General features: G+C 58.7%; 1 protein-coding gene across 3 annotated transcripts in view; it reads right to left on the bottom strand.

Annotated features, from left to right (window-relative positions):
- PRDM16 (PR/SET domain 16) overlaps positions 1 to 20858 on the bottom strand; it is a gene marked incomplete at both ends in the record, with an annotated part of 321800 nt that overhangs the window by 72601 nt on the left and 228341 nt on the right. The gene's annotated exons all lie outside the window — the stretch shown is intronic.

Genomic DNA, 20858 nt, shown 5'->3' with positions numbered 1-20858 from the left:
GTCCCCAGACCCCTAGCAGCCTGAGCTTTGGTCATCTACGTCTCTGCAGAGCTCACGGGAGGCCAAGAGGATGAACTGAGGAGGGAGGGTGAGCAGCTTTGCGACTAGAGTGTTCCGCCCACGTGGTCCAGGTCACCCATAGATTAGGACCTTGGCCTGTGGTCACCTCAACACTTACATGGAGTGTAAGTGGCTGACCAGTGAGAATATCCTTGAAGATGGAGTTTTGGGGCAACCCCCAGGACAAACGCAGGAGGCCGCCGCACGGCCTCACGCTGGGCACCCCTGGGCCAGGTCCACGTCCACGGTGTGACCGGAGGTGCCCTGGGCCTCCCCCGTCTGCTGTGCGGGCACCCTGGACGCCGCTGTGCAGGTGAGCGGAGCCCGTGCGCTAAGTGGATCACAGCAGATTCCCCACCGACGTAAACTTCCAGCACACCCCACTCCGCGGCATTTCACACGTGGTTGACTTTTACGACAAACTCCAGGAGGAAGCGGGATGGCTGGCGAGCAGAGGGAGGCGGGCGGGTCCCAGCCTGGGAGCAGAGGGAGGCTGGTTCGGGGCCAGTTTGCGAGCTCTCGGGGCGCACGGGGCTGCCTCTCCCGCCTCGCTCTGGCTCCTCCCCGGGGGCTGCCCAGGTACAGCCCTGAGCCCGGCCCCGCACAGCCCCCAACCCGGCCACTCCTGGGGATAAGCCTGCAGGCTGAGCGCCCCAAAGCCCGCCCTCTGCCCGCACGCAGGTCCCGCCGCGGACGCTGCCGTCCCCCCCCCTGCTTTCCATCCCTCTGCACAGGACGCGGAACTTTTATGTCTACCAACTGCGGCCCGACCTCCACCCTGAGCTGTCCATTGTTCATTAAACTGGGCAGAGGCCCTGGTGGGGACCCTGAAACGGGGGGGCGGGGAGTGGGGACGGGGGCTAATGTCTGTTTTCAATATGCGGCCAATCACGGCCTCTTTTTTTCTGTTTAGTATAATTTTATACTGGGTGGATGTATTTAGGGCCTGAATGGCTTGACAGTGATGATTAATACCGTGCATTAGGAGATTCCAGAGCAAGTATTCGGGGGCTGGCTGAGCAGCTCCGTTCTCATCAGATGGCCGAGCCCGCAGGCTATTAAAAGCAGCAGGAGACCTTGAGGCTTAATCACAGAGGCTGGGCCCGTGGAGGGAGAAGAAAGGGAAAGGAAAAGAGAACAAATGAAATGATAGAAGGAGAGGGAGGAAATGCTACTGGAATCCCGTCCCCCCCACGCGCAGCCAGCGGGCAGGGGGGCCGGGGGAGGCAGTGAAGGGGAAAGGACTCAGGAGGGCGTTTAGGGGGAGAAAAACAATTAAAAACTGCAGCCACCGCCAGAGACCACAGCTCTGTGATGGGAAGTCTGCAAGGGGCGGCGGCACTGGGTTAGGGGAGACAGAAATAAATCAGCCGGTGAGCGGGAGGCACGGCCCCGAGCTCGTGGGGGGAAGAGGGCACCGGAGGAGGTGGGCCCCCCTCCCGGAGGATGGCCACGTGCACCTTCCCTCCCAAGAGTGTCCCCTTTGGATGTGAAGCGTGGGGTCATCCTGCTCTCGGGATCTGGAAGGGGGGCCAGGGCAGGGCTGACGTTGGCACATCTGGGCCACCCTCGGGCATCAGCTCCTCCCGCTCCAGGAGGCTGGATACCAGGTCACAGCACCGTCGGGGCCCCCTGCTCGGGGAGAGTGTGTGCCTGAGTCCCCACCAGGGACCAGAGCCCCACGGAGTGGGCTGGGGGTGGGGCAGGGAGCATGGTCCAAGCAAGGTGCTATGGTGCAAAGTAGGACACGGCGTGGCCTGGCGCTGGGGGAGCTGTGGTCTGGGGACAGCAGCCAGGGCTGGGGAGCCCTCCTGTGCCTCCCGTCTGGGAAGAAACCCTTCCTGATTGGAAAAGGTGAAGTTCCACGCAGAGGGAGGCTTGATTCTGTCCGAAAATGAAGCTCGCAGGAGCATTTTCAGAGCCCCTCTGTTTGGCGGGGGAGGAAAGGGTCCGTTTGGAGCCAGAGGAGCCCCGCCCAGCAGGGACCTGACCCTCTCGTCAGCACGGGGCGTTGATGGACCCAGACCCTCCAGGGCCAGTGCGGGAAAAGATGAATAAAAGACAGTAACAGTCCTCTGAGCTTTTACATCAAAAATACGGGTCGCCGGCCTAACTGGGGTCGGAGGTCAGGGTGCTCCTTGAGGACTGTGTGCTGGCCGGCGGCGGGGGCGGGAAGGCGGGGAACCAGCAGCCCTGGACCTCGCCAAGCCCTGTGGGCGTGCACAGCCCTGGACCTCGCCAAGCCCTGTGGGCCTGCACAGCCCTGGGCACCCGGCTTCAGGATGGGGGCGGGGAGGTGCCCTGGGACCCCACGTGGCCCCCGCACACAGTTTGCTCCCTAAACCCAGGCCAGGCGAATGTGCCTTCCGGTCCAAATCTCCAGGTGGGCCTTCAGACTACCTGTCCTGGGCGGGGTCTCTTCCACCTGAAAGGCCGGGGGAGGGGGCACTCGTGCCAATCCCTTTTGTGGGTTCCCTCTGCCTGCCCATTGCCTGGTGGGCTAGGGTGTGTCCGGCAGCAAGCAGCTGCCGGTCAGGGCCGTCGCGGACCCTGGGGGGCACGACCCTGCTCGGACACCCCCAAGTCAGTGGACACGCCCCTCCCCCCATGACGCCACACCTACCCAGAGAAGGACAACCGCCCCAGGGCTCAGGGCCCCTCGGTCCGTCTGGTCTGGGAGACCTGCCACACCAGCTCCGCGGTTCCCAGAGGGCAGCCTACACCCCACCAGGGGGAGGGGGCCGTGCAAACGCGCAATGGCACAGACAGTTCCCGCTCCCTGCTGGCTATTTTTGGAAATGGTTTTCTGATTTGTTTTTCTCCCAGGCTTCAGAATAAAAAGAGCTGAAGTGGAGCCCTGACGCCTCCTTCAGAGCTGGCCCTACAAGGACTGGGGCCGTGGGACCCAGAAGGGCCAGGACTGGCCGAGCACCACCCACCCGGGTACAAAATGCGTGTGAGTCCCAGAAGGAAGAAAACACCGGGCGCTACGTCGGGAAGACACAGAGCTCTTGCCAGGGAGGGAGCCACGGGTCTGGGCTGCCTGACTCTGCTTTCATGTTGGAGAGGCCCACGGACCCCCAGGCCTATGAACCCGCAGGCCTACGACATGGGCCCTACCCGAGGGCGCTCACTGGTGCAGCCATCCCGAGGCCCTGGACGAAGCCCAGCTGTGCCTGAGACCCACCAGGGTGGGGCCGCCTCCCTCTGCTTCCGGTGCCCCTTCATTCTCCTGACGGAAGCCCACTCCATCCACAGCCCAGTGTGAGGGGCCCCAGAGCAGCCTGGGCTGCTGGCGTCCTGTGGGCCACACCAGACCCTTGGCGCTTTCCCTTTGCACAGACACACACCTCGCCTGGGCCGGAGCTTGACACTCAAATGCTCACTGAGCCCAGACCCAGCCTCTGGCCGCGCAGACGAGGAAATGGAGATGGAGAGTGGGCGGGGTGGGGGTGTCCATCCAAGGGCACCCAGCTCCAGAGTGGAGGGGCCTGGCACCCTCATCCTCTTCTCTGGAGGACGAGCATCTCAGGGTGGAGGCAGGCCCCTACCTTCTGTTCTCCCTTGGCGCTCGGCGCTCGGCACTTGGGGCTCAGGGCCGGGCCAGGCAGAGAGCGAGCCCTGGGCTGGACTGAGCCGAGCTAAATGTTCATGGCAGAGGGCAGCTGAGCAGACCCAGACCCAGGCCACTGGGGCCGCTGGGCTTTAGGCCCCTCACTCCCCACGCCCATCACAGCACCTGGCAGCGCCCGGGCCCCACGAGCGTTCTGAAGAGCAGAGAACCGCCCCCCAGGACAGATCCTGATGGCACGTCCGAGACCCCCCGAGACAGGGGAGCTACCCTTGACCTGGGAGGCTGGAGAAGGCACAGCCTGACCCAGCAGCGGGCCGGTTGGGGCTTCCCCTTGGCTACGCTGGGACAGGGACGCCTGCTATGTCCAGGATGGCTGGCTGACATGAGTGGGTGCTGGGCACCAACGGGCGGCGACAGACGGCTTGCTTCCCGCGGCTGCCACTTGCTGGGGCCTGACCTCCAGGTTATCAGGGGCCGCAGCCTGGGCGATGACCTCATTAAGCGCGGTGGCCACGTCAGCACCTTTCTGAGGCCTCTTTTATCACTCACAGCGTGCCGGGGCGGCCCCGTCGGCACCTCCTCCCTGACACGGCTCTATCTTATCTCCCTCGGGCGAGGGACCCTCACTGGGAGCCAGCGAGCAGGTCTGGGAATGCCACGTCCAGACAGCCCGGCCATTGGCCCCCTTACAGGCGGGGGCAGGGCAGCGCCTGTGGACTGCGGGTTTCTGGCTGGCCGGATTGTGCAGAAACGCATTGACTTCTGGCTCCTGAAATTCAATAGTCATTACGGCGATTATGCGCGCGAAGCCCCAGGCTTTTCCTCCGCAGTTCTGCACACGGTGCCGGCTCCCGTCACTCCGCGGCTCACCTGGGCCCAGGCCCGGTGGAGAGGAGGGTGACCGTCCCTGGGAAGAGCCCAGTGGCTGGTGTCAGGAGTCCTGCCTGGGGCGTGGGGGCACCCAGCGTTCAAGGTCACCTCTCAGGAGGGACTTCTTGAGTCCCAGGAGGAGGGCTTGCAGAGCTGGCTCGTGTGCCCCCGCCGCCCCGCTGCGCCCTGCCCCGCCCTGCCCTCTGCACACACTAGGGCTGCCTCTGCAAGGGCAGCCGTGCCACGGCTCTGATGAAGGGGCTCTTTGTCCCCTGCCCTTGGCCCGAGAGTGGAGGCCCGGCGCTGAGGGCCGCCCCTCCTGCTGGCCTCTCTTCACTTTCCTTTTGCTTCTCCCGGGGCCTCCATTCGAATACTAAAAAGGGGCCCAACCGGGCAGCGAACGTTTGCCCCAGAAAGCGCAGGCCTGGGCCTGTGTTGATGGAGGGCGCTGGGGGCCAGGCGGCAGGGAGAGCCCGAGCGAGCGGGGGGGCTCCCCACGCAGCCAAAGCCAGCCCAGAAATGCCTGGGGGCCCCTCAGTGCTCCAGTCGCGCCCACTCCGTGTGGGAGCTGGGAGGGGAGCTTTTCTCCACCCAAGTCCTGCAAGAGCCCTGAGCAGCCTAACCTGCAGCTCGGGCCCACTCTAGGCGGGATGAGCCACTGAGATACTCAGCTCAGGGTCCAGATCCTCAGGGGAACTCAGGGCCGGGCACAGAGGACCCTGCGGCCACAGGGGCTGGGCCCAGGAGAGGCTGCTGTGCAGGACGGGGCGCTGCCCCCCCTGCAGGGGGCCCGCGGGGCCAGTGCTTGACCACAGAAAGTGTTGGGGCGTTTGGGGTGGTGGCCATGCCCAGGTCTAGGTTGGGGCAGGCGGCAGCTTGCTGGCACTGGGGCCCTGCTTCTCTGCCCAGGACCTGCCTGTCCACAGTGGGGACACCCGGTGTCCGAGAGGCACCAACTGCCCATGGAATGGTCAGTGACCCTTCCCCGTGACAGGCTCAGCAGCCGAGCCCCTGCCTGAACCCTGCCCAGCACGGGGATGCTCTGCCTTCCCGCTGCCCCACCCCAGCTGGCCCCTGGCTGCGTTCACTCCACAGGCACTAGATGAGCACCCACTGTACGCAGGGCTCGGCCCAGGGTGCAAAAAGGGGAGGAGTGGACCCCCCAGAAGCAGGAGGACAGCACTCATCAGTGGGACTTCGGTCACGTCCCCAGAACCAGGCCCAGACGTGCACAGCCTCTAAGGGTCTCTCCCTCTTCGGCCTTGTTTCCCACCTGGAATACAGCCCAAGGTCCCTTCCATCATCTGGGCTCACTCCTGGCTGCCTGGTGCCTCCCTGCACGTGCCCTTGGGGTGGAACCTCGTGTAAGATGATAATTCTAGGGCCAGTGGCATGGGTGCTGTCCCCAGCCCCTCCTGCTTTTCCGGGGCCATCGTCTTGGGCTCTCTCCATGCTCCCGGGATGAGATTTGGAAACTGGATCTTTTGAGGTCCTCGAGGAGACCACAGGGAGGCTGTGAGACGTTTCCCCAGGCCCCCCAGAGCCCAGGCCTCCCGGCCAGTGCTGAGCACTTTGGGAGGGTCCGGTTGCAGCCCAAACCCCTGAGACAGATGTCACGGGCACCTCAGACGAAAGCACGGATGCTCCAGGAGAGGGTGGCAGAGCCACACAGAGACAACTGGCAGGACTTGAGTCAATCCAACTGACCGATCAAACGTTCTGTCTGTGCAGCCGCTCCCCACACGTGTGCAGCACGGCGCTGGCTGGACACCAGGGTCGGGCATGCGTCTGTACCACCAACCCACACCTCAAAGCAGAGGGGGTGCTGTGCGCAGGCACCAGAAGAGACCCCTGGCCTGGTGCAGCTGGGGCAAGAGTGGACACTGGACACCGTTTTGAACGTGCTTGGAAGACAGGGGCGTGGACCTGCTGGCCATCAAGACGGATCTCAGGGAGGAGATGGCTTTGGCATGGCTGTCGGGAGACCGGGGTGGGTGGAGCTGAGAGAAGAAGACCCCGGGACAGAGTGGCGGTGGGGAGGGTCATGCAGGACCCTCGGGCGTCCTCAGAGGAGCACAGGCTCCCCAAGGAGAACGACGGGGAATCCAGCTGGGGGCACGTGGGGGGAACAGCAGCCCCTCCTGAACGTCTGACTGCGATGCAGATGGTTGCCACCTTCCATCGGGCAGGCCCCAGCGTCCCGCCCAAGACCCGGCACTCTCCTCGGCCCCCTTTGCCATGACAGCCACGTCAGCCGTCCGAGGCTCATCCGCTGGAAAAGCCAACGCCCCCCGCACACTTCACACAGAACTCGAAGCACAGACACCTCTGCTGACGTGCTGGGGGAGGGCACCACCCCTCACCACCCCGGGGCAGAGCTAAAGGGAGAAACAAGAAAGGAAACCTGATCAACAGTTTCCATATCCAGCATTTTCCACATTCAATTAGTTTTACATTAAATAATCTCTCCCTAGGAGAAAGAGGAAAGTTCCCGTTATGCTCAGCCCTGCCAGGGCTCACAAAGCCCACATTGTGGGGCCCTGGTGGAGAATGAGTCTCCTTGGAGCCCGCCCCTCAATGCCCCCTTTCATAGTCACGCTCACAGGCAGCCCCTCATACTGCCCCTGCACGGTGGAGACCCTGGACCACAGCCACAGGGCCTCTGTGGGGCTCTTGTCAGCTCCCGGGAGCCCGGGGGGTGGGCACCGAGCAGCTCTGGGTGGAGCGAAAAAGCCGCCAAGAAAAACCAAGCTACAGGAGGCAGCATGGAGAGGTGGCCGGGACAGGGGGTCCCGCTCTACCCGAGTGACTCATTCAGAGCCAACAGCTGGAAGGGCAGGGGTTTTGCAAGCAGCCTGTTGGCATTCATGGCCCGAGTGCTCTTGCTACCAGTTGGGTGTCCTTAGGTGAGGTACTTAACCAGTTTGAGCCTCACCTTTGCCAGCTGTAAAATGGGAAGGATATGTCCCCGGGCTGTGGTGAGGATAACGGAACAAGGGCACCCGGACATGCATGCGGGGGCCCTGGAGGCTCCAGTTTCAGGGATGGCAGAGTAGCTTGTGTTAGACTCACCCTCCTGCAGACACAAATATACACTGTGGACAAAATAGTAAAAAAAAAAAAAAAAAAAAAAGATTCGAAGGCATTAGAGGTGGAGTAAGAGCCTTGAAAGAAGTCCGCAATTAACTGGCTTTTCCCTTGAGGTCCCCACCCAGTCCACTTGGCACAGGGCAACTCGAACTCCAGCAGAAAGCTTCAGTCTTATTGAATTTGGGTGTCAGAAGCTGGGGTTGGCGGCTGCCAGAGCAGCTGGACATCGAGAGGGGGATTCCTAGAGAGGACCCAACCATAGACAGGGGACCCTCAGTGTGCATCTAACCCTCCAGAGCTTGGGCTCACCCATGCATTGCCCATGCGTGGGGCATACTACAGGCAGCACAGGGGAAAGCGATGGCTGGAAGGCCAAGAGGGCTGAGTAAAGACTTCGGCTGCTGCCCACCACAGCAGGGGAGGAAGAATCAGGAATTTGGGTCTCGTCCACTTGGAGTGGCTTGGTGAACACTTTTAATTTTCCATTAAAATTCTGGGAGGGCTATGCTTTAAGGGTAAAGCCTGCATCCTGAAACTAAGAGCAAAATTGAAACAGGCACACCCTAACCAAGTGTTAGTCAAGCTTCTGCAAAATGAGCTCAAGATGAGCAGCTGGTAACTGAAAGGGCTGTTAGAACAAAAACCAACACTCTCTGGAGAAAGATCACAGAATCTAAAGTTTCTACAATGTATCATCTATAATACCGAATTCAATAAAAATTTTAAAATTGCTAAGTGTACAAAGAAATAGGAAAATGTGACCCTTAATCAAGGGAAAAATTAGTCAAGACAAACCATCTCTGATATGACCCAGATGTTGGCATTAGCAGACAAAAATTTCAAAGCTGCTATTGTAAGTATGTCCAAAGACTTAAAGGAAAATATGACCAGAAGGAGTGAGTAGATAGGAAATGCCAAATGGAAACTGTATAAAGAACCAAATGGAAATTCTAGAACTAGCAAGTCCCTGGATGGGCAAGTTGGAGACGGCAGAAGGAAAGGTAAGTGAACTTAAAGACAGATCCATAAAAATTATCTAATCTAAACAAAAAGAAAAAAATTGAAACAAAATGAACAGACCCACAGTGACCTGTGGGACAATATTTGGTATATGTGTAACAGGTCCCAGAAGGAGAGAGGAGATAGGAGATGGAGCAGGAAAATAACAAAAGAAAAGCCTGAAAAAGCACTAAATGCACAGAAATTTAAAACATCCACTAATCGAACAACTCAGCTAAGGAAATGAAAAGGCAAGCCAAACACTGGGAGAAAATACTAGCAATACATATAAATAACTAAGGAATTGTATCCAGAATATGTAAAGATCTCCTAAAAACTAATCAATAAAAAGACAAAAAATCCAGTAAAAAAAGTGGACAAAAGACTTGAACAAACATTTCGCGAAAGGAGTGACACCCAAGGCTAATAGGTGCATGACATGAAAATATGCTCAAATATCCTTAGTCATCAGGGAAATGCCTCCTGAAACCACAGTGAAATGCTTCTTCATACCTGCTAAAGTGGTTAAAATTTAAAAGATTGACAACACTAAACATCACTGAGAATTGGAGCAACTGGAACACTCCACCATCGCTGGAGGGAAGGCAAAATAGTTCATCGCTTTGGAAAACGGCTTGGCAATGTCTTATACATTTAGTCATACATTTACCCTATGACCCAACAATTTTAGCTCCTGGGTAACTTACACAAGAGAAATGAAAACTTAGGCCCAGAAAATGGTTTGTACATGGATGTTCATAGCAACTATACTCATAACAGCCCAAATCTGGAGATGACCCAGAATGCCCATCCACAGGAGAATGGATATACCTGTGATCTATCCGTACCATGTGATACTATTCTGTGATAACAAAGAATAAACTTCTGACAAATGCAACAACATGGAGGAATTTCAAACACTATTACGTTGAGCAGAAGAAGCTACCCAAGAGTACAGACTGTGTCAGCCTGCTTTTATGAAGTTCAAAGACATTTAAAACTAGTCTAAGGTGACAGAAATCAGAAGGGTGGTTGTCCGTCTGCCCTTGGGCGGTATTGACAGGGAGGGGCTGAGAGTGACCGTAATACACGCCACCTCGGTCCCGGTGGTGGTTCCATCAAAGTCATCCAAGTGTACACTTGTGACTCGGGCAGTTTATCATCGTACACCCCACGTACGGGGGCTGTGAGGCCGGGCCACCCGGGTTTGAGTCTCCATGGGAGACCGTGCAAGTCTTAGACCCTCTGAGGGCCTCAGGTCTCCAATCAGCACATCAATCAACAGTGAGGATTGTGTTACAGTTGAATGAGATACTCAGGTCAACCCCTAGAACAGAGTTGGCACCGAAGAAAATGAGCTTGTTAGCGCTTGCTGCTTTTTGTATAGGGTGGGCTGGAGGCCCATTTAGCACTGAGAGAGTTTTCAGCATGTCCAGGAGCCATGGACGCTTCACCCCGCCAGCTGCCTTCAGGAGGGGGGAGGGGATTCTCTTCGGAAACACTCGTGAACTCCCCAAGGACGAGGACGGTGTGCACTGGGGATTCCAAGGGTATCTCTGGGGTTGTGGGGGAGGGTGTCGGGGGAGCCATGCAGGCCGGGGCGGCCCTCGGAGCCCCCTGGGTGTGCTGCTCTGGCAGTCTCTTCCCTGCTGAGCGAAGAGGCCGCAAAGCATCATAGTAATTTTGGCTGGAAGTGGGGCTCACTCTGGGTTTGAATTGTGATATTTCCAATCTTTAAGTTAAGAAAGTGTGTGTGTTTTCTGACATCCTGGCTCCCCCGTTTTTTGTCTGCTCCTCCTGGCGGGCCGCACCGGCCAGGCCAGCCTGACACACGGATGGGGACTGTTGGGCTCCCTGGCCTCCCCGGCGACTCTCCCCTAGAGGCGGCCTCCAGGGCCGCACGCGCCTCCCTGGTTGGACTGGAGGCTCCCCGAGTCTCCAGCCCCTGCTGGGCTTGCGGGGGAGGAGTGAGTTCCCGTCGCTGCCTCTGTGGCTGCCACGCAACCAAGCCTTTGCTCCTGACGGCTGGTTCAGGCCTCACGACGTCCTCAGGCCACCTGGATGCTGTCTCCTTACAGCAAAGGGGAAGTGAGGCTCAGATGGGGCCACTTGGCTCATGAGGACGTGAGATCACGCGTGACCTGCTCCCCAGCCTGGGGCCTCTGGCCCTGCCCTGCCCGGCCTGGTGTGAGGGTGGCCTGACGGGGTCTCACCGGGCACAGGCTCGCTCACCCCAGCACGGGCTGGGTGGTTCCGTCCTGCGGCTGCCCACCCCCAGGGCTGGGCTCTGCCCTTCTGCCCATCCGGAGGGCACAGGGCACCGTCCTTCGGCCACCGCGGCCTCTGCTCCCGGTCCCTTCGGTCCCTTTGGCTGTTAATTCCATCAAGAGGCCATTGTTCATCTAGATGGTCTTTACAGAAGCACGTCCCCGGCGAGGGGAAACATTTAGTTAATAATTTAACACTGTGCTGTCTGCTGAATTTTCAGGCCCCCAAATAAGATCGATGAAGCTAACAATCGGCTTATTGAGTTTGCTGGTCGTTTCCTGAAGACACAGCCCAGCGCAGAGGGATGGTCACGGGCCGGGGAGTGGGGGCAGCACCGCGCAGGGAAACAAATGTAGATGGTATTGACGCGAGTTGTCAAAAATAATTGTTTTATTTTCCCTGGGAATGTTCCAGATACCCCCGGACGCACTGAGCCGTGACGCTGGCTCTCGAGAAGCAGGAGGCTGGTGTTTGTCGGCATTCTGCTGCCCCTCCCGAGATGTTCATCCCATAAATGATCGTTATGTTACCATCCGTCTCCAAAGTGTTTCAGGAGGGGGCCAAGGGAAGGAGAGGCAGGGACCCGCACCCCCTTCTGTTGGCCTTGCAGGGCGCTTCCATGGGGCAGGCTTGGGGGGCTTGCCTCACAGGGTTGGGGTGTCCGAGTCTGTCCGGAGTTTGGGGGAGGCTCTGGGACACATGGAGCCAGGGCAGCCTCATGGGCATGTCCACAGCCTGGAGACATGGGAGACCGTGAGGCTCGGGCAGCGGGGGCAAGACCCCAGTCAGAGCACAGCCGCCACAGCTCTGCTCGGGACCCGAGGGAGGCCCCAGCCCAGACACCCCCCCAGCCTTTTACTAGAAGAAAAGGGGGATCATGCTCTGTCCATGAGGACCCTGGATGGCAGACTGCAGAGCATCTCTGTGGAGCACAGCTGTCTGCCCTGGGGACCGTCCGGCAGCCCCGGAGAGCGAGGGATGCTCAGGGAGCATAGGCTCCCCAGTCCAGAGCCTGCCTAGCAGTTTTTCCAGCTCCAACCTGCTGCCCAGAAGAACCACATCTTCCCACAGAACGATCGGGGGAGACTGTCTGCCCCCGGGACCCAGCCCCCTGGCTGGGAGGGCTCCTTCTTCTGGGGGCGGACAGCTCTCGTTGCTTCCGGCAGTCGGGGGAGCACGCCGGGCAGGCAAGGGGGGGCTCAGCCCCATCTCCCACATTTCTTCGGGGGGCGGGGGCAGGAGGCATCAACTGAGCCCGATGAGGTTGTCACCTTCACTGTCACTTCAGGAGGCAGTGGGGTCCGTGAGAGCAAGATGATGGTCTCTCTGAAGCCCCACCACCACCTGTCTGGCCTCCTTGCCCGTGTCCCTTTGCCAGAACAAAACCTTAGGGTCCTCTAAGTCCCAGCCCAAGCAGCACCTCCTCCAGGGATCCCTCGAGGATCTGCCTGGTGGAGGTGGACACCCTCTCCACCGTGCTGAGCCCTTTCTAGGGTCCTGCTGACCACCTAGGATGGTCATCACTTGTCCATCCGTCTGTCCATTCATGTTTCCACGGCACCGATGCACCAAGGCCTGCTGTGTCTCCTTCCAGGCAGGAGCCAGGGATGCAAAGATGGGTGGGACACCTCCTGCCCCTGGGAAGGCTGTTCCACTGGGGGCAGTGTCCCACAAAACACGGCTCGACTATCAGAGGCTGGAGGAGAGCATGGCCAGGAAACTGTGCTCCGGGAGGAGAAAGATCAGGGGACACCTCTGAGTGCCTGGAAAGGCAGGGCCTGGGAAGGGCAGAGAGGGGTAAACTGTTCAGAAGCCACCTGTTAACAGCCTTCAAGCTGCAAATCTCCCCAGAGAGAGGAGGGCTCCAAGGCTAATGGTCACCCTCAGAATTGGGGTCTTCCCCCCTCTGGTGTTTGGGGGAGCTTGGCACAGTCCCAGAAGAGGGTCAGAAATGCTTCAGTGGCTGCCGTCAGATGGGGCTCCACTGCTGCTAGTCCTGTGGGCTCAGTCGACCCTTGCTGGCTCCAGACGCACCCCCCCAGCTCCCAGCTGGTGCATGTATGCATGTTTACATGCATGCGTGTACATGTGTGCCTGTGTGCGCATGCATATGTGTACATGTGTGTATGTGCCTGTAGGCCTGCGTGTATGAATATGTGTGCCCCTGTGCATGCATGTGCATGTGCATGTGTGCGCATGTGTGCTTTGTGGGGCTGTGTGAATGTGCACACGTGTGTGCACACACGTATGTCTTGCGTGTGCAGGTGTGTACGTGTGCCTGCATGTGTCTGTGCATGCACGTGTCACATGTCTACAAGGCTGTCTGTGCACACACTCCTGCATGTACACATGTGTGTGCACATGTATCTGGTGTGTGCACGTGGGCACGTGTGTGTGTTTTGTCTCTTCCCCTCCTCCTCCCTTTCCAGCACCAAAGCTCAGGGTCTCAGGCTCTAGATCCCCGGGTGACAGGGGATGGAAACGCAAATCAGTGAGAAACTCTACCTCCTGGGCCACCTGGCATCCCCAGGCAGAGGGCAAATGGAAAAGTGTCCCAAGTCATCGTCTGGAACCCAGAAGGCTGTGTGGTGTGTGTCCACAACGTCCACTGCCCTGGCCTAGCAGCGCCCAGGTCCTCGGCCCCAGAGTGGACACGTAGCCATCCTCTGGCCTCTCCACTGGGAGGGCCTCCAGCTAAGAGGTCCCTGCGCTCAGAATCAAGGACCCTGCGGGGATGTCTTGGGAACCCAGCTTGGGCTGGAGGTTTGCTGTGCCCCCAAGACTGCAGCTTCAGAAATCAAAGTCCTAAGAACTCAAATGAGGACTGTTCTCCTGAAAAGAAGGGAGGCTGCGGGCTCAGAGAGGCAGCAACCTGATGCTTTTAGCACAGGCGGTGCTGGGAGCACTCAGAACATCGGGGGAAGCACGTGCCTGCTCCCAGGCAGTCCCCGCCTCTCCTTCCTTCCAAATTAGACTTCCCAGCGGGTGTGCACATGTGCGCACACACACACATGCGTGGACGCACAGACGTATGTGGGTCCACACCCCCCCCCCACATGTGCACACAGGCATACAGAGGCACGCGTTCACAGATGCACACCCCCCGCCCAAGCACACATGCCCTCATGTACGTGCCTGTATACACAGGTACACACACATGAACACCCTCCCCATGATCCGGGTGTGTCTGGAAGCCCCCCTGCAGCAGTTCAGCCTGGTGTCGGGCCCTCCGTCTTCCTTTTCCGGCCACCGTCCTCCAGACGGTGTGTAACTGGTTTAGTAACACTTGGGGGTACCTTTGTTTAGACCTGTCATAGCTTCCTCTGCCCGCTGCCCTACGGGATCAGGGAATCAGGAATTCCACGAAGGAGATTCACGAGGATGTAGGTCCTGAAGGCCAGAATGAGATCGGTGCCGACCCGGCTCACCAGGACCAGACCCAGCCTCCGCCACCCCGAGCACTCGGTGGCCTGGCCCGCACGGCCCCTGTGAGCCTGTGAACCTGGCAGGGGCTGCAGGGGCACCTGGGGCAGGGCAGGCAGGCAGGGCCCAACACGGGCCACGCTGGCGCTTTCTACCAGGATGTGGTACGGAACACGGAATAATGGTGGATTTTGAAAAGAGATGTTTTACTTTGGAAAGTTTATTTGCAGATTTATGTCCGAGGGCGTGTTTTTTTTAAACCTTAGCCAGAGGTTAGATTTCAGATGTCCTCTGACTTCTCAGCTTCTTTGAAGTCCTGTTTATTTGTTTGGATTGGCCAGCCAGCAGCTCAGGCACACAAACCCTGCTTGGTTTAAGGCCTCGTTCAGCGCACTTTCAGACACGCGCTGCGCTGGTTGTGACTGGGTGAAGATCGCGCCCTCGACGGGTGGCTTTCCCGCGTCCTCTGAGGTTTCACGTGGTCCCTCACTCTCAATAACATTCTTTCATCCACTTTCCAAAGCGGAAGCTCTGAGAACGGGCTGCCTGGGAAGCGAGCTTCCTCCTGTGGGACCTGCCCCGCGCAGGCACGCGCCCGCCACCTGCCTTTGCAGAAAGATGCTCGGTGCCCAAAATGCAGTCTCTGCTCCAGCCTCTGCACAGGGCGCTGGGGGCTTCACGCACCGTGGCTCCTTCTGGTCGGGGCTGCAGCTTGGCGTGAGCCCGTGGACCTCTCCGGGGAAACACCCGGCCCCGCTCCTCCGGCCTGTGCTCGTGTCACGGTGGGGCCGGGTCTCCGGCCCTGAGTGCACAGGGCACATTTCTGCTGTTGGCGGCCACACTGTTTTCCGGGGCTGGGGACGGAAGGTGGGAGCGGAGGGCACAGGTCTCAGCTGCCCTCGTCTGTGGAATGGGTGGAGTTCGCTGGGAGTGACGAGCTGGCAGCCCACTTCCCTGTGGTCCCTCCGGGGTTATCATCCACGGCAGACCGTGCAGTGCGCCGTGGAGACCTCGGGTGAAGCTGGAAGTGCCCAAGGTGGTGGTGGGCAGGGGATGGGGGCACTGAGTCCAGGCGGCTCTCAGCCATCTCCTCCCATGCTGGAGCCTCGTGGCCTCGGCTCCGTGGGCCTGGTGGACTTGGTGGGCCCGTCCTGTGTCCATCCTTCTTTCCCAAGCACAGGAGCTGACAGAGGCTCCAGCAAGCAGGAGGGGTGAGGTTGGACGGGCTAATATTTGATGGTGAACCTGGAAACCTCGGAGACACCGTGGTGACCAGAACTAGAGGGTCTGGCCTGGCCACCTCGACTTCGGGAATGACCTGAGTGATGTCTAAGTGCCCTTCAGAGAAGGGGAGGGCCGGCTTCTGGGCTGACCCGCTGCCCTTGGCATCCCTCTTGTGCTCCGTGGCCTTGTGATGGGAACCCCTGGGCCCGGGGCTGGGACCTGGGACTGGGGCTCTTTATGGGGGAACTTCCGGGCCTTGAGATGCTCCCTGTGTCTGCTCTTGTCACTGTGACCTGAGCTTCACGTCGTGTCGGGCGTGGAACCACAGAGACTCCCATCCTCACGTGTAGGATTGCTCTGTGAACCTGTGTCCATCCATTCGACAGCTGAGGAAGCAGACACTCGGGACTGCGGGCAGCCTAGTCCCACAGCTTGTAAACAAAATGTGCACCAAGGCAGTTAGACTCTGCGCCTGGGACCTGGACTGCAATGGCTTCTGGCAGAGAGAAGATTCCAGAAGGTTCCTTTGGAGGAAGGCACTCCAGGGGCAGGTCTCTCATCCTTAATCTTGCAGCCCAGGTCTGAGCCCCCCATTCCCATAATCCCAAAGTGAGCTGGGAAAGCAGGAAGTGCTCCAGAGTCTGTGTCCTGGGGTGCACCAGTACAGATGTAGCCCTGGGACCCATCCTTCTCCATCCAGGCTGCTGCACCTGGTCCTGTGAGCCTTCCTCTGGGGAGACCAGCCCCTCTGCTGCACACAGGGTCCAGGGCCTCCCAAGTCAGACCCCTACGCTGCCTTGGGGGGACCCTGATGCTCCTGCCTCATTTGCTCTGGCCCCCACCCAAAGGGTCTACCAGCATCCCCAGAAGGACAGGCACTCACATCCTCAGGACACCTCAGCCCTCCTGCCCACCACCTCTGCGCCAGCCTGGTTACACTTTGTCACTATAAGACTACAGATCTTCCTTGACTGATGATGGGGCTATGGCCTGATAAACTCATCATAAGTTGAAAATATCCCAAGTCAAAAATGCGTGTAGTTCACCTAACCTACCAAACATCCCAGCTTAGCCTCGCCTACCTTAACCATGCTCAGAATACTCACGCTAGCCTACAGCTGGGCAACATCATCTTACACAAAGCCTATTTTATAATAAAGTGTTGAATATCTCTTGCACTTTACTGGATATTGTACTGACAGCGAAAAACAGCATGGTTGTCTGGGTATAGAATGGTCATAAGCATATCCATCATTACCCTCGTGATCTCAGGGCTGACTAGGAGGTTTGGCACTGCCTAGCCTCACAAGAGAGCATATGCCCCCCACCGCTACCCGGGAAAAGGGCACAATTCAGAATTCAAGGTACGGTTTCTGCTAAATGCACATCACTTCCGCACCACCAGAGAGTCAAAAAATGGGAAGTCGAACCATCATAAGCAGGGTAGTAGGTAGATCATAAGACCCAGCAATTCCATGTCTAGACACACACCCTAGAGACCTGAAAACAGGTATTCAAACCTAAACTTGAACACAAACCTAAACTTGAACACACCTAAACTTGAACACAAATGTTCGCAGCAGCACTGTTCACAATAACCAGAAGGCAGAAAACCCCACACGTCTAGCAAATGAACAGATAATCCAAACGTGATTTATCACACGATGGAATATTATTCAGCCATAAAAAGGAATGCATTCCTGACACATGCTGCAACCAAAATGAGCCTCAAAAACACTGTGCTGAGAGAAAGCAAGCCAGACACAAAAGGCGGCATAATGTGTGATTCCATTCACAGGAAACGCCTAGAAGAGGGAAATCCATAGACAGGAAGTAGATTCATGGTTGCCAGGGGCTGGGCAGTGGGTAGGGGAAGTGGCTCTAGCGGGTACGGGGTTTCCTTTTGGGGGGATGAAATATTCTGGAATTAGAGGTGATAGTTGCACAACCCTGTGGATGGACTAAATATCTCTGAACTGTACACTTTAAAACGGTTAAAATGGTAAATTAATGTTATGTGTAATTTGCAACAATAAAAAACCCAATTCTTAACACTTCGGATTGATTTAGGAAAAACCAAAAAACACCAAATTGAGCCTCATAAAGAGCTCCAGGACCCCATCCTCTTCAGCCCACCTTTCTCTCCCTCCCGTGGACATGTCACACCACTGGACCCTCCCAGGCTGGGGTGTGAGTAGCCCGGGGGCCCCCGGGAGCCTGTTTTCCTGCCAGGGTGGGGAGGCACCCTCCCTGCCATCCAAGGTGGAGGCAGGAGGCTGCGAGGCCCCGAGAGGAAGGACGGGGCTCCAGCTCGGCTCGGCTCACGGGAGCGAGGCCTGGCCTTGCTGCACCCAGCGGCCCGCGCCCGTCTGTGGGCTCCCGCTGCAGCCCCGCCAGCAGAGGCGCCATGATTGCTTGTCTAACCGGAGCTCCGCCTGTAACTACAGGGCCGCCTAATTGAAATGTATGAGAAACAATTAAGAGTAATTGGAATCAATTAATAGATGATTTTCTTGGGAACTAGTACACAATGTGCGGCAGAATCTAATTACAATTTCCAAGTGCACACATCTCCCCAATCAGGAGCGAGCGTGTTCCGTCGGCGGGCGGGAGAGGCCACCTCTGCACGAGGACCACTGAGCCGGCGGGTAGGGGGACAGCCAAGGCTGGACAGAGGCGGGTGGCCCCTCCCGAGCAGGTGGGTCTCCAGCCTGCCCACTGTCCAGGGGGCGCCCGCCCAGCCCCACGGCCAGGCTTTATTTTTCAGGGATGCGGTTGAGCCAGTGCCCGGGCGGGGAGGCCACCCTCCCTCGTCCTTTGAGACTTGGGGACATCCGTGTCAAGTGAAAAAAGACCCCAGGCATGGAGTCCCAGAGCCTCTCTGCAGGGGAGCTGGGGTGACAGCTCGCCGCTGTTCCACGGAGCAGGGAGATGGCAATGAGGGGCCAATTAGCCCAGAACAGAGCCTCTGGGAGCCCAGGACGGGGGACCCAGGGGTGACGCTCCTCAGCCTGTGCCAGAGCCTCTGCCCAGGGTGCCGGGCAACAGAGAAAGGCCGTCTCTGCCCGTTCCCACCAAGGGGTGTCCGGGCACCACGATCCCGCTAGGCAGCTAATTAGGGGATTTGGACAAATGTGTTTTTCCTTCAGGATCTGGCTTACTTCTTAAAGAAGAGGCCCAGAGAAGCCCTTCCCCCACCTCCCTCCTCAATTTTTGTCATCTTTTCAGCCGTCTCTGAGCCTGGACACAAAGCCTGGAGCATTCTTTCGTTCGTTCGCTCCTTCCTTCCACAAAGGTGTCTGCGCACCTCTGGGCGGGGGCTCCGGTTTGGGGGATTCCGCCGAGGGGCCACGCACTCTGAGGAAGTACTAATCAACAGACGGGGGATAAAGGGGGTTGACAGGACCCCCGCGAGCTCCTTACTCTGGGTGGTGGGGAGAAGCAGCCCCATCAGGCCGGCCTGGGGGCTGCTTGGTTCACAGGGCTGAAGCCCACCCAGGCAGGAGCGGAGGCCAGGGCGGGAGAGAGCCCATCCCTGGGGAAGGGTCCCCATGCTGGGCCCGTTCCAGGCTGGCGGGCAGAAGCATCCTCCTCCTCTCCTCCAGGCTGGAGCCCGGGCAGGCGGAGGGCGGCGGCGCCTGTCAGCGAGGGTTCAGCGTCCTCCTTATCAGATGCAACCGGGCGCTGCTCGCCACTCCCCCCGTCCAGCGCTATTCTCCCACATTCAGGCCCACTTCCTGTGAGCTGAAAGCCAAGCTCTGGGCACAAAGGGCTGGCTCTTATCTCCTCACCCCCTGACCCCAGGTGGGCACACGAGGCAGCTCTAATTTCTGCCCAGAGCCGCAGGTGACAATGTCTCTGGAGTGGGGTGCGGGGGCGGGGGGGGGGGGTGGGGAGTGTCTTCAGCCCACCCGCAAAGGAGGTGCTGTGCTCTGGCCAAAGATCTGTGGGTCTTGCGAGGTCCCACTCTTCCTCACGGTCGTGGTCCGAACGCGGGTTGTAAAAGAATTTCCAGGCACAAGGCCGAATGTAAAGGAGACAGAATTTATTAGAGGGAAGGGTCGCGGCACCACACTCATGTGCTTCTCAAACAACCCCACCTCCCCCTGCCATAATCCCCCTGGTTGTTGGTTTTCTCTGATTGGACCCTTGTGCCCCACGCAGCCAATTGACACTCTATCTGCTCCGCTGTGGAAGGCGGGAAGAGTGCGTGCTGCGGAGGGGGCTTTGACCGGGGGGTTGGGGCTGGGGGCTGGCTGGGGACAAGGCCGAGCCTGAGACCCCAGGATCAGGACAGCGACCACCAAGAGGGTGGGTAGAGACAAAGAAAGCTCCACACTTTTTAGAGTTAAAGGGGATCGAGGCTGGAGGGGCTGCTTGGAAGCAAGAGACCAATGAACGTAAAGGGATGAGAAGAGACGGGGCCAGGCTGGGCGTCTGCAAGGTGGAATGTGTGCCCTCTGCTCAAGGTCACCACCGCTGGCATTCGGGAGACTGAGGTCTGCAGTTCTGGCCAGGCAAGGGTTAAACACTGCCGCGTGACTTGACAAGTCCAAGGTGAAGTGGGTGGCCAGAGTCTCAAAGGCATCCTTAACCCCTCTTGGCTGAGAATTCTAGCTGTTGTTCTCCGGATAGACCCTCCCATGTCACTTGTCTGGGGAACCAGAGATGCTGGCAGCCAGGCGGGCTCGCGCTCTTAAAGGGACAGTGAGCCCTAAACCTTCCTACCGAGGGAACTTCTGTGGTTCCCCCAACTCAGCGCCTGGTGCGTTGCTTCTCAGCTGGGGGAGCTCCACTCAGCCCAGTGCAGATCCCAAGGATTGCCTGCTGGGTGGGTGCAGGGTGGGAGCAGGAAGAATGGCTGTCATTATGGGGGGGGGCGGAGGGGGCGCTTCACCACAAGGAGCCTCTCCAGGGTCCCACACAGGCTAGTGCTTCCCTGTGGATGCTTGTTTTCCTACAGCCAGAACAACGCTCAACCCACTGGGCTGGCAGTGGATTGAGTGAGGGCCCGCCTGAGCTGGTGAGCCTCTGCCCTCCCTGGGGGCCTCCCAAAGACGGGAGGGCTATGCTGGCTGGTGGCCACCTGCCTTGGATCCTCCCCAGCCTCCTCGGGTCTTAGCAGCATCAGGCAAACAGGGCTCCTGCCAGGGCCCCCTCCTGGTGAGCCCCTTTCTTGCTCTGGTTTTCCTTTCTGAGGTCAGGATAACTCTAGACAGGCTGTTCAGTGCCTCAGCCACACCAAGTCCCAAGGGTCAAGGGCGAGCCATCTGTTCCCTGCCAGGCCCTGTGAAGGCGCAGCCTTGACAAGCCAGCAAGGTCCCTGCCCTCCCAGCCCACCATCCAGGGC

Source organism: Hyperoodon ampullatus (genome assembly GCF_949752795.1).
Source record: "Hyperoodon ampullatus genome assembly, chromosome: 2".
In the NCBI taxonomy this organism is placed as follows: Eukaryota; Metazoa; Chordata; class Mammalia; order Artiodactyla; family Ziphiidae; genus Hyperoodon; species Hyperoodon ampullatus.
The sequence above is the reverse complement of the archived record's forward strand: the minus strand, read 5'-3'. Positions and strand labels throughout refer to the sequence as shown.